This window comes from Oncorhynchus masou, chromosome 8 (assembly GCF_036934945.1).
Source record: "Oncorhynchus masou masou isolate Uvic2021 chromosome 8, UVic_Omas_1.1, whole genome shotgun sequence".
In the NCBI taxonomy this organism is placed as follows: Eukaryota; Metazoa; Chordata; class Actinopteri; order Salmoniformes; family Salmonidae; genus Oncorhynchus; species Oncorhynchus masou.
This window is the reverse complement of record NC_088219.1, coordinates 22936523-22947295: the sequence shown is the minus strand read 5'-3', so window position 1 is coordinate 22947295 and position 10773 is coordinate 22936523. Positions and strand designations below refer to the sequence as shown.

General features: G+C 42.5%; 1 pseudogene; it reads left to right on the top strand.

Annotated features, from left to right (window-relative positions):
- The first annotated feature begins 556 nt into the window (after nt 1-556).
- The window catches only part of LOC135543786 (uncharacterized), a 102300-nt pseudogene continuing 92083 nt past the window's right edge, over nt 557-10773 (top strand).

Genomic DNA, 10773 nt, shown 5'->3' with positions numbered 1-10773 from the left:
GGAGGTTTCTGTCGTGTTCCTCTTTGGTTCGACCATAGACAAGGATGTCGTCCACAATTGCCACAACTCCTTCGAGGCCTTCATACACTTTGTTGATCTTTCGCTGAAACTCGCCTTGGGCTGAGATAATCCCAAATGGCAGGCAACAGAACCTGTAGTGTCCAAACGGTGTGTTGAACGTTGTGAGCTTAGATGACTCTTCTGTGAGCTTGATAGCCCAGTAGTGTCAGGCGGTGAGTGTAGCTGGTGCATGAAGTCAGGCGCAGGAGAGCAGAGATGAGTGAACAACGCACTTTACTTAAGAAATAGCACAAAGTAACAATATCAATGTGCCAACAATAATGGTTGCCACAAAGCACGGGTGAAAACAGCACCCGGAGAAAAACAGCTGGAAACGTACCGACCTGAACAACAAACAATCGCACACAAAGACATGGGCGAAACAGAGGGTTAAACACATGACCAGTAATTGGTAAATGACAACCAGGTGTGTGGGAAACAAAGACAAAAACCATGGAAAATGAAAAGTGGATCGGCGGTGGCTAGAAGACTGGCGATGTCGACCGCCAAGCCCCGCCTGAACAAGGAGAGGAACCAACTTCGGCGGAAGTCGTGACAAGTAGCCTGATCTGGCGTCCATGACACTGAAGTAGCATGCTCCCGCTAGATTGTGTGTGATACCATCTAGTGTCGGTAAAGGGTAATTGCGGCGTTTGATAGCCTTGTTCTCTTGGGTCGAGACATACTCTGAGCTTGCCTGTGCGTGGTTTCTGCACCACCACTAATGTGTTTACCCAATCTGACGGTTCTATAACCTTGGTGACTATTTCAGATTGCTCCATGCTCTCCAACTCTTTCTTCAGACGGGCGTGGAGAGCAAGGGGAATCTTTCTGGTGGGTAGACCACAGGGGTTGCGTCTGGGTCAAGGTGAATGGTACATTCTCCTGGGAATAATCCTATTCCTGTGAAAACATCAGCAAACTCCTCCAGTACATTTTCTGTCTCTACTGGTGCTGTCACTGATAAAAGTAGCTTGATGAGGTCCATGTCTAAACATGCTTCAAGACCAAGCACTGCAGGTGCTCTAGTGTCAACAACGTAAAAGTCCAACATCATGTCACTTTCCTTCTATTTGCATTTGAAAGTGAATGTGCCTTTTACTGGGAGCTGATCACCACCATAACCAGTCAGTCTGCTTCAGAGGAATAATGTTTACTTGTGCACCAGTGTCTAGTTTGAACTTCAGCTCTGTGTCGTGTTTTCCTGTCTCAATGTCAGCAAAGGGTTGCTCTGTCTCTGATATTTGATTTTTCTCTGTCACTGAATCAATAAACAGTTCATCAGCATTTGAGGCTTTGATTGACATTTCATCTTCACTTATTGTGTGTACTGTTTTTCCGTGGTAAGCTCTGCACACTTTTGCAAAGTGATTCCATTTTCCACATTTAGTACACTCTTTGCCTTTAGCTGGGCAATTTCCATGTTCGCCATACACTTTCTATTCACAATATCCACATGTTTTGGGGCGTTTTGAGTCTGGAGATATGTCTCTCTCCGTTCAGAAGTGCGCTCTCTGGGCACCAGAGATGTGCTTTGATGTCTGTCTGACTGCGTGCACTGCTTGTTCATGTGATGCGCTCGTGCTCCTGCCCGAAATGGTTTTCATCTGAACGTGTGATAGTGATGGGCATTCCGGCTCTTTTCAGTGAGCCTGCTAGTTCGTCTCAGCTCACCAAAAAGAGCCGGCTCTTTTGGCTCCCAAACGGCTTTAAAAAAATGTTTTTTGTATTTTTTCAAGTCAAACAATTTGCGATAGTTTGACTATGATTTATGTTAAAACAATTCTAATTAAATGATTAAATTAAATAATACCCTATCTTAACCACAATGTATTTAAAAATGCTTTGGTTTGTTGTGAAAAAAGAATACTATTAAACATCTGCATTGAAAGTATAACTTTTTAAATGTATATAAACAAAGTGCATATAAATGTAACAATTCAAAATTAGTATACATCTGAACAACATAATAAAATGCACCATATCAAAGAAAAATAAATAACAATGTGAAAAACTGCAGCATCCCACTTCAAACTGGTCCCTCTTTTCTCTCTCTTCTTTATTGCCATGATATAACCAGCAGCACACAGCAATGCTGACCACATTTTGCTTTAATGAGAGATATGCATTCAGAAATACAAGCTGCCTCACTTTCGAGGGGCTGATGCAGTTTCTTCTCTCAGTAATTATTTGTCCCGTTTTCGAGAAGACCATCTCAGAGGGAACTGATGTGACCACTATGCAGTCTCCCTGTCATGACAATGGCCAGGGTAGAGACGATGGCATCCTATGCAGAGTCTCCCTGTCATGACAATGGCCAGGGTGGCATCCTGACAATGCAGAGTCTCCCTGTCATGACAATGGCCAGGGTAGAGACGATGGCATCCTATGCAGAGTCTCCCTGTCATGACAATGGCCAGGGTAGAGACGATGGCATCCTATGCAGAGTCTCCCTGTCATGACCTTAGTAAGCCAGAGGCCTTGTTCTTCCACCAGCTGAGAGAATCTGCAGATCTTTGGAGGAGGGGCTCGACATGATCCTGAACTAATAAGTTACTGTTCTCTCTTTTCAGCTATGTGACAGCCTCAAAAATGATCTTTGGAGGAGGGGCTCCTCCCTATAGGATTGGCCCTTCATTATTGCAACTGCTGAGGGATTCCTTCGTGCTGCATCCCCAGTTGCTCTCTCATCAAACAGCATCCAAACAGCAGTTTGTGGCACTACTGCTGGTGCTTCTGCTCCATCTGCTCCCTCTTCTTCCTGTTGTCCTGGTGCCTGAGCCAGCTGACTGCTGGGGCTGTCCCTCCCTGCTGCTGAGGTTATTCTTTGAAGAGCCTCATCAACCGCTCTGGCATCACTGAAGGCTAACTTCTTAAACCTGGGGTCAACGGTTGGGTGCAGCGGTTTCTGATAGCACTTCATTATATTCCATTCTGTGGCACTTTCTGTCCATTGATGGGTGTCCATCAACTATGTCACATATCCTGTGGTTACATTTGCTTCTCTCTGGCGGCTGGCTGTGATTCGCTGTAGACCCTTATACAGGAGTATCATTTTTGAGGCTTGTAGTGCAGTCTTGTTAGGCCTCAGCTCAGCATCCCCATCTGGCATTGTGTAGACTTTAGTTTTTCAGCACCTACTGTGCTCCTGTGGAAGTATTCCACAGCTGCTTTCACTTTGTCCACAGTGGGCTTCATCACCTTCAGAGCATCTCTTACAATCAGGTTGATTGTGTGGGCAAGACAGGGATGATGGGTCCATTTTAATATTTTCATGGCTTTGTTTATGTTAGCTGCATTGTCGCTAACACAACAGATCACGTTTCCATCTACTTGCCATTCTCTGGCCACTCTCAACAGTTCCTCTGCCAAGTTCTCTGAGGTATGTCTGTCGCTGAACTCAAAGCACTCCAGAAGACAGCTAGACATAAAAAAATTCAGTGGAGTGACATGTAACCTGTAAGAAGTGGTTACCATTGATGTCCAGCAGTCAGTGGTAAGGCAAACTGCAGTAGCTTTTTGGACACTTTCCTGAAGCCTGTGTTCTATTGTACAGTTGTGGAATAAGTGATTTTGAAAATGGCTGCAAATTGGTGGCAATCATTTTAGCCAATGCAATATCAATTTGATCTTGTTTTGCTACAGATAGACTTTGGCATAAATTGGTCCATAGAAGAATGCGTTGCTGTGGGTCGCGGGTTTTCAAGCCGTTCCTCTGCGACCCCCAAATGTTATACAATTTTGTTGTAGCCCAGAACGAGCTCACCTGATTCACCTATTCAAGAGGGATTCGTTGACAAGTTGAGTCAAGTTGAGTCTAGTGTGGAATAGTTAGCTATTAAAAAGATTGCCTAGTCGGACCATTATTCCTGTTCCAGCTGACTGAGGTGTTATTAGGTAGGTAATGTTAAGCGTTGCACCGAGCATTTTCAACCAACCTTTGCATGACGATACTTCCTCAATTCCTAACTTGGAGGACGATGCATGTCCTTAAACTTCCATAGTTAAAATTCATGGAATGGCTGAGGGTCCTGAAGAGGTTTGTAAAAACCTGATCTTACCAACAGTATATCAAACTGAGAAACAGCACACAAAAATGCTCAGCGTGTGCTTATGACTCATCTAAACAAATGAATACAAAACTAACAAAAGACATTTTTTTATCGAAAAGTCAGGTGGAATGTAGCCTAGTAGTTAAAAACATTGGGCCACTAACAGAAAGGTCCCTGGTTTGAATCCCTGAGCCGACTTTGTGAAAAATCTGTTGATATGCACTTGAGCAAGGTGCTTAACTGTAATTATTTCTGTAAGTTGCTCTTACAGTAATAAGCTAAATTACAACAAAAAAACAACATATCCATTGTATTTTGAAAACCCAATCAACAATGACTTCATCATCCTAGTAGTTCAACCGGTTTGATAATTGTGTGCTGAATTGATGTGATGTGTTAATTGTATTCTAAATGAACCATGCGTTGTTAATGTGTGTGTGGTCTCGCAACCTAATGATGGCATATAAACACACTATTAATATAGCCAATGTGAAATTGCTTGCTAGTTCGCGCTGTACGCTAATAGTGTTCAATCGGTGACGCCACCCTCACTGAGACCGTGACGTGGTGGTTCCTCATGCTCAGCAAGGTTTGTGGGTGACAGTTGTCGATGTGTTCAGAGTGTCCCTGGTTCGAGCCCAGGTTGGGGAAAGGAGTGGGATGGAAGCAACACTGTTACATTAATGCTGTTGAATGCGATCACTCAGTTTGGCTCTTCCCTACTGCGGTCAAAGGGTGGTGAATGTAGCTTATGTGAAATGGTTAGCTATGTTTTGTGAGTGACAGTTGTCGATGCGTCCCTGGTGGACGGGTTTGAACCCAGATTGAGGAGAGGGATGGAAGCAACAACAGGACAGATCCAGTGAACACCAAGAAGATTGCAAAATAATGGGCTTCAAACAATGGTTTGAGGCCAATGTAGAAATTATGAATACTGTAATATTATAATAATCATACTGTAATATTATAATAATAATACTGTAATATTGTATTGCTTTATACGTCAATTATATTTTAGCTGTCTCAATTGTCTATATTATTAATGTTTACTGAATGCATTATCATTAATGTGTGTGCTGTGTATACGTGTATGTGCTGTGTGTCAGATTGACAGGTTGAGTTCCACAGTGTCAGTGGAGGACCCCATGAAGAACCCCAATGCCCAGGAGTTGGACAATATGACCCTACACTCCTACATAGAGAAGCATGCCTGGACAGAAGGTGACAGGCACCACATCTCAGAACTCACCCCACTCACTAAGGACCTGACACCAAAAACAACAACCGAGAGCATGTACACCAACATGATATATTCTTTGATTTTAATCGTTTTTTAATAGTGTGAGTATAGACAGCAGCAGAGTTGGGATACGGTCCAACATTTGGGTCGAGATCAGAGGTGGGACAACAGGTCCCAGAGAGGTGCAGTGAAAAAAATGATCTGGGGCCTGATCTGGTAACTGATCTGATCTTTTCCTGATCTGGTAACTTAACCAGGTATAAGCCCGGACGTTATACGATATGACGTGATTGTAAAAAGGTTTAAGATGGGCTATGATGGGACCAGAGTTGTTCTAATCAGGTCACTTGTTGTTGTTTTTTACTCCTGGAAAAACTCCTGGGCTTGGGGAGGATAAAAACCCAGTCAACCTACAGCAATCTTGTACTTGTTCATATGTATTCTATTTTAAAGGACTAGGGGGGTTTGCTATACACAGACTCAGAGAAAGCAACATCATTGACAAAAGTCACAGGGCTGAGCTTGCTTTATGCAGGATCGCATCATGTAGGCTGAATACATTTTTTACTCACAGTATATGTAAGCTATTTTGTTTAATGATTAATTCCAGTTAATAATTTTGGATTGAATATAAACCAATTTTGATCCCATTCACATTTTCTCACAAACATGTGGGCTATAAATACACAATTTACCACTTTGTTTACCCTAACCAGAGGAACAGGGTGCATAGCAGGGCTAGACAATGCAGCTGCTGTTAGAGTTGATCAGTCAGAAAAATATTCTAGTTTCCATGCAATACAGCATATCATATTGCTAGTGTTTAGGTGTATAGGCTGCTACATTTATGGAAGAGTTTTTGCTTGTGTCTATTTGGAGTGCTAAATAATAACAGGAGGAAAGTGGAGAGCGCGCCTTGAACTTGTGCATGGTGCTTGGCCCGCATGACCTGCGATTTCCATGAATCTGATTGGTCAAGACACGCAAAGACCCTGCAGTTGCACTTAGATGTCAAGGGCAGAGAAATTGTGTGCGAGTTGACAAATCATAAAGCAAATTGATTTTAAAAAACTGCATTTTGCCCCTTTGCTTCAATGTATTGTGGTGTGGTGGTGCCACACCCGATTGAACATTGGTGTGGTAAATGCCGCCTCGCCACACGTGAAGATACCAATAGAACAAAGAAAAAAATAAGGACAAAAGTGTTTGAAATTTAATTTATTACAGATTTAAATATTCAGAAATGTCAAGAACTGGGAGTTCCACTGTATGTGTGTCCCTACAGTGCCTAGAGGATGCTCTGTAGTGTTCCTATCTAATGTGTATCCTGCCTCAGGCACAGTCAGAGGGCTTGGTTTATGGATGGCCACCAAGGAGCTCATCTCTTAGAACAGATGTTTTTTTCAAGTCTGAGACAGTGAGGACTTCCTTCAGAGTACATCAAGACAACAGCACAACTATGTATTGTAAAATAAAAAGTTGCAATGAAACTGTTAGAGAACAACTTATATTTTTGAGGACACTTTGTCCTGTTTGTAATCTCCCACCCTCAAATTTGGGCTCTCATGCAACTGACTTCTGTATATAAAGAAATGTAATCAATAAATAGTAATTGTCAAAAAATATGATTTTTTATGTTTCTATTACAAGTATGTAATTGTCCTTTTAAAATGCTGCTGCCCCTTTCAGAGCTCTGTTGCCCAGTTGCACCCAACCATGCTACAAACTCTGCTTGTACCGAGTTTTGAGCGAGTTTCCAAGTTTTGAAATCAGTGAAATGCTCAGGGCAGCAGGTAGCCTAGTGGTTAGAACATTGTACTAGTAACCGGAAGGTTGCAAGATCAAATCCCTGACCTGACAAGGTGAAAAGCTGCCATTCTGCCCCTGTACAACACAGTTAACCCACTGTTCCTAGGCCATCATTGAAAATAAGAAGTTGTTTTTAACTGACTTGCCCAGTTAAAGGTAAAAATATATATAAATTAGAGTATGATAGCTAAGGAGATGGATAAAATTCTGGTGTTTGATTGCAGTTGAAAAGAGAACACACAGAAGGCGGTTGTATAAAACACCTGTTTCTGGATCACATCTTCAAACTAAAGGCAACCATGGCATCCGTGACAGAGAGGAAGCATCCATCAATGTATACAAGTAAGATCGTCTGGCTAGCTATATTTTCAGATATTATGTGTTTAGAATTTTGTCAGAAAGTCGTTTTCATTTCAAGTTAAAACGTACTGTTAGCTAGCTAGCTACTGTTAGCTGGCTGGCTCACTAGCTAACATTACGTGTAATATTATCCGTATCGCAGAGCAATTTGCATTGCTAGTTATAGCCTAACATTAGCTAGCTAGCTAACATTGAAACTGGTTGGTTAGCTACCTGTAGATTCATGCAAGGTAGTAACGTTATAAGTTGGATTATGGTTCATTGTTTAGCTAGCTAGCTAGCTAGCTATGTCTAAACAAAAGACTCCACTATGCAGGTAACCATTTCTCTTCATATTCTGTATCCTGTCCATGTGACAAATAAATGTTGATTTTATTTGATATAGTATGTGTTTACCAGAGACGGTAATGTGAAGAACATGACCTGCACCAAAGTCAAATTAGGATATAACTTTAGGCCAACAAGACAGTGTCTAAGTTCTCAAATAGTTGGGTGTGCTGTTTACAGATTGGATGTCTACAGGTACAGTGATCGGTAAGCTGTTCTGACAGCTGATGCTTAAAGTTAGAGAGGGCTCCAGCTTCAGTGATTACTGCAGTCCATTCCAGTCATTGACAGCAGAAAGCTGTAAGGAAAGGAGGCCAAAGTAAGTGTTAGCTTTGGGGATGACCAGTGAAATATACCTGCTGGAGCGTGCTACTTGTGGGTGTTGCTATAGTAACCAGTGAGCTGAGATAAAGTGGGGCTTTACCAAGCAATGATAGGTGACCTGGAGATAGTGGGTTTGGCGATGAATATGTAGTGAGGGCCAGCCAATGAGAGCATGATGGGTCGCAGTGATGGGAGGGGCAAATCAGTGGGGCAAATCCTACAATGTGATTTTCAGGATTTTTTTTCTCATTTTGTCTGTCATAGTTGAAGTGTACCTATGATGAAAATTACAGGCCTCTCTCATCTTTTTAAGTGGGAGAACTTGCACAATTGGTGGCTGACTAAATACTTTTTTGCCCCACTGTATATGGGGATTTGGTGACAAAACTGATGGCACTGTGATAGACTACATCCAGTTTGCTGAGTAGAGTGTTGGAGGCTAGGATAGTCAGTTTTACGAGGGTATGTTTGGCAGCATGAGTGAAGGAGGCTTTGTTTTTGCGAGCCAAGTGGAAAGCATGGCCAGCCGTAGAAAAATGCTTATTGTAACTATCGATTATCGTAGATTTATCGGTGGTGACAGTGTTTTCTATCCTCAGTGCAGTGGGCAGCTGGGAGGAGGTGCTCTTATTCTCCATGGACTTTACAGTGTCCCAGAACTTTTTGGAATTAGTGCTACAGGATGCAAATTTCTGTTTGAAAAAGCTTGCCTTAGCTTTCCTAACTGACTGAGTATATTGGTTCCTGACTTCCTTGAAAAGTTGCATAGTTGCATGTAATTCCCTGAAAAGTTGCATGTATTTAGGGGGCTATTCGATGCTAATGCAGAAAGCCACAGGATGTTTTAGTGCTGGTCAAGGGGAGTCAACTCTGGGGTGAACCAAGGGCCATATCTGTCCTTAGTTCAACATTTTTTGAATGGGGCATGCTTATTTAAGATGGAGAGGAAAGCACTTTTGAAGAGCAACCAGGCATCCTCTACTGATGGGATGAGGTCAATATCCTTCTAGGATACCCAGGTCAGGTTGATTAGAAAGGCCTCCTCGTTGACGTGTTTTGACAGTGGTGAGGGCTGGTCGTTTGTGCGCGTACCCATTACGCACGCAAGCAATGAGGCAGTGATCGCTGAGATCCTGGTTGAAGACAGCAGAGGTGTGTTTAGAGGGCAAGTTGGTCAGGATGATATCTAAGATGGTACTTTAGTATGGCTAAAAGGCTATAAGAACTGGTCATCTAGTGCATTCGGAACAGAGAGTAAACATTATAGGATATTGATTAGAACTTAGTATAACGGGCCAACACACTATGGCGCATGTTACCCACAATGGGAATTTCAAAAGAGAGAGAAAAAAGAAAGTACACAAGAGAAATATACATTTGGGGGAATTTGTCAGCTATGCTATTCTAACCCTAGCCTTGCCCCAAACTGCCGCTCTTATGGGTCAGAATATAATGATGTAATTACGTGGGGTAGACCTCCGAGGATTCTCTGCGCGGACCGTTCAGCTGCTCGATGACACACTTCTCCTGCACACCTCCTTGCTCATCCTCCCGGTGTCAATGTCCTTTATGGCTTAGGAGTCTGTTCCCTCACCCTTTGCTCTGGAAGGGGTCTTCTGAGGACAGACAGCTCTGTAGCTCAGAGCTCACAACATAGGAAGGAAACCCTTTAGATACCACGATTTGATGGGAGATGGAGGCTAAGTGGTTCGGCTTGAATTCACCCGCTGAGACACAGCTACTCATCTGTAGCTTGGGTCGAAAAGGATTTCTTTGTCCTCAAACTTGCGTTGCGTTCTGGGTTCGTTTACTTTTTTTTAGACCTCACAGGTTTTATACCCTTGGGTCAGAAGTGGGCGTAACTGCCTTTAGGGCAATTCTCTGGGCGTACCAAGTTAATGAGGCAGTTTTTCTCAAATCCAATTTTAGACAAGTAACTTCATATTTAATCTTTCCCAAAACATTCTCTTTGATTTGGATATTTTCCATACAACTTACAACGTATAAACATGAAACAAGCTCTTCACGTTACAATGTTTTCATAATAACGTCATTTATTAACCTTTAATAACAGAACAAAAATGACATACATTTTCATATTCCATCTACCGTCATGACCACCATTGTGGCTGACGGAAACCATTGTTCCAAAGTCCCTTTAATTCATGTTTAATGTTCTAAGGCTGGTTCTCCATAGTAACAGGACAAATGAATTTGTCTGTGGCCTGAGATTTACCAGGGGCGTGAGGGATAATCTGTAGGGTTGAGAGATAATCTGTAGGGTTGTGGTCTCCTCTAACCTGACCTGATCAAGACAGTCATGACACAGTCATAGAAGTCACTTCTGTTGCTCTCTATGGAAAACACGAGAATTCCCCTGTTCCTTTGGGTCTTGGAGGAGGAGATATTGAAAAGAAAGCTAGCAAGATATAGGTAAGAGCCAGGTAGATATTAAGACACATTTCATACCACATATTGTGGGAACTTGGTTAGCAGTCCTAATTGAACTCAACACACTGATGTTCTACTCTACACATATTGTGACTGTACTGCACTGACCTTGGACTGTGATGCTGCTCTGTGTCCACAGGGGGGAATCCA